The sequence below is a fragment of the Netta rufina genome (assembly GCF_964035555.1).
Source record: "Netta rufina genome assembly, chromosome: 18".
In the NCBI taxonomy this organism is placed as follows: Eukaryota; Metazoa; Chordata; class Aves; order Anseriformes; family Anatidae; genus Netta; species Netta rufina.
The window spans coordinates 13,936,622-13,939,524 of NC_140142.1; the positions used below are offsets into that span (position 1 = coordinate 13,936,622).

General features: G+C 51.5%; 1 pseudogene across 1 annotated transcript; it reads right to left on the reverse strand.

The window, feature by feature from the left end:
- Positions 1–960: 960 nt before the first annotated feature.
- On the reverse strand, positions 961–1,914 carry LOC311216557 (olfactory receptor 14J1-like; annotated as a pseudogene). The gene has a single exon. The product of its transcript is annotated as an olfactory receptor 14J1-like (transcript).
- Positions 1,915–2,903: the final 989 nt, after the last annotated feature.

Genomic DNA, 2,903 nt, shown 5'->3' on the forward strand with positions numbered 1-2,903 from the left:
AAGCAGTGTTACAGCAGAATGAACATTATGTGAACCCTCTTACCTCTTCAAAATTGTTAATTTCTTCTTGTAAAGCCCTTGTTCCTTCCCCAAATCTCACATCTCACATCCTGACCAGGCTTCTCATGAACTGCCCATATCAGTTGTCTTCTAAGGAGCAGCTATCTGATGATTCATGATCTCACAGTTCATGACCTCTGTCTCAGCTCTGTTGGCTCCTCCATTCCTGAGACAGAAGTGGTGTTGTAGTCATGAGGGCAAAGGGCACAAAGGTCCATAGGAGCACCCTGTGCAATGTGCCCAACAGCTCTTCACCACCACAAAAGTGAGCTTCCTGCTTACATGTATTGGTTCTGGAATGGCTTCTGCAGATCCAGGGTAATGTTTCTCAAGCCTCAGGTGCCCCGCCAGGCATCTTGGAGGCAGGGGCCACCTCCGTGTAGAAAACTGAAATCTGCCCTGAAGGATGACTTCAGGCAAAAGCTGAAATCTCTGACAGGACAACCAGAGGAGCTCCTCTGCAGAGCTAGGGGTCGGTGGTGCCCAGGGCTGTGCTGGGCAGGCTGGGAAGCAAACCCACCTTATGGTGCTTAGCAATATGGTTTTGTGTGTGACATGATTAGAAGGACAGTCATTGGATGGGATGAACTTGGAGGTCTTTTTCTATGATTCTATCAAGGCAGCAGATAGGTCAGAGCCCAGTGGGCAGTGAAGGGAATGCCTGAGGGCCACCGGGGCTGCTCCTCCCAGTGGCAGCTGGGTTCTTGGCCCTGAGCTGGGACTGCTCTCCCGGCTCCAGAGGTGATGGGAAGAAAGGAAAGTTGAGATCAGTAAAGTTCTCATGGCTTCTTCATTCCCTATTTGTACACTGGAAGCCTAGTTCTATAAGTAGTTTAGATGATACTGTAAGTAAGTAAATGAATTAACAGGAAGAAGGCCAAAAATAATATGAAATCAAAATCAAAGATACTGAAGACATTCTTGATACTTAAGAGGCACGTAGAGAAAGAGTTTACTCACTGCACCCCTGAGCTCCTTGTTTCTCATGCTGTAAATGAGAGGATTCAGTGCTAGAGGCACCACTGAGTACAGAAATGACACCACGAGGTCCAGGGATGGGGAAGAGACGGACGGAGGCTTTAGGTAGGCAACTGTTGCAGTGATGACAAACAGGGAGACCACGGCCAAGTGAGGAAGGCACGTGGAAAAGACTTTGTGCCGGCCCTGCTCAGAGGGCATCCTCAGCACAGCCCTGAAGACCTGCACGTAGGACACCACAATGTAAATAAAACAACCAAAGCCTAAAGAAACACTAAACACAAGTGCCCCAAGTTCCCTGAGGTACGCATCTGAGCAGGAGAGCTTGAGGATCTGGGGGATTTCACAGAACAACTGGTCCACAACATTGCCTTGGCAGAGGGGCAGGGAAAATGTGTTGGATGTGTGCAGGACACCATTGAGAAAGCCACTGCCCCAGGCAGCTGCTTCCATGGTGGCACAAGCTCTGCTGCCCAGGAGGCTCCCGTAGTGCAGGGGCTTGCAGATGGCAATGTAGCGGTCGTAGGCCATGACAGTGAGGATAGAAAACTCCACACCCGCCAGGAAGGCAAAGAGAAAGACCTGTGCAACACAGCCTTGATAGGAGATGGCCCTGGTGTCCCAGAGGGCATTGGCCATGCCTTTGGGCAGAGTGGTGGAGATGCAGCCTAGGCTGAGGAGGGCGAGGTTGAGGAGGAAGAAGTACATGGGAGTGTGCAGGCGGTGGTCTCAGGCTATGGAGGTGAGGATGAGGCCATTGCCCAGGAGGGCAGCCAGGTAGATGCCCAGGAAGAGCGCAAAGTGCAGGAGCTGCAGCTCCCGCTTGTCTGCAAATGCCAGCAGGAGGAACTCGCTCACAGAGCTGCTGTTCAGCATTTTCTGACATTGAACACAGTTGTCTGCTGAAGAGGAGAATGCAGAGCAAAGTTAGAACAGACTTCAATAAGGAAAACCTATTCCATGTCTTAGAACACTCCCCATACGGTCGTCTCTCATTGCAGGAGATCCTGTATGAATCTCATTGCTTCCATTCTGAGCTCTCTGTGCAATGCTCTGGAATTCTCAGTCTCCTGTACAATCCTGACAACACATTACCGTCAAACTTGCCTCCCCTGCAATGCAGGAATGGGAAAACACACAACCAAATAAAGTCTTCTCCTTCAGATAAACTAAGCCTCAATCTTCCTCTGGAAATGACACCTTATAAATGCCATTCCCTACAACATATTCAACTTCTCCCTGGAGAAACAGATTGAACCATCCTGACAGATGCTATCAGGCATCGGATGTGCCAGCTGTAGAAGACCCCTCTAGCAACCCCACCTGCATTGCCCTGCTGCCAGAGACTCACGGTGTCAAGAGCCTGCAGATGTGTCCTGCCACACGCTGCCCTCTGTTGTTGTGCTCCTCACTGCCTCCAGGCTCTCTCTCCTCCCTCTCCTCTCCCTGTGCCAGCTGTGGTCAGAGCCCCCAGCCCTGCTGCGCTGTGCAGAGGAGCTGCTCCTGGGCACAGCTGTCTCTCTGCAGTGCTGCCCTCTTGCCAGGAGCTCCCCTTGGGCCCAGGAGCCCAGCCCAGCTCAGCAGCACAGCACCTGACCATGGCATCGCTTGCTCTGTGCCCTTGGGCTCCCTCGAGGTGTCCCCAAAGCCTCAGGGCTCCCGAAGGCAGTAGGGTCTCTGCTGGGGTGTGGTGTCTGAAGCATACTAAATTCATCACTGTCTGCCCTTCTCTGAACACAGGGGAGATGACTTTTACAAGGGTGATTTGTGTTCTTGGACTGTGGTTGTCAAACATGTTGTCCTTTAACCTGTTGGGCACTGAAACACCTCTGAGCTGTTAGCTCACACCCATTGTTCAGAAGCTT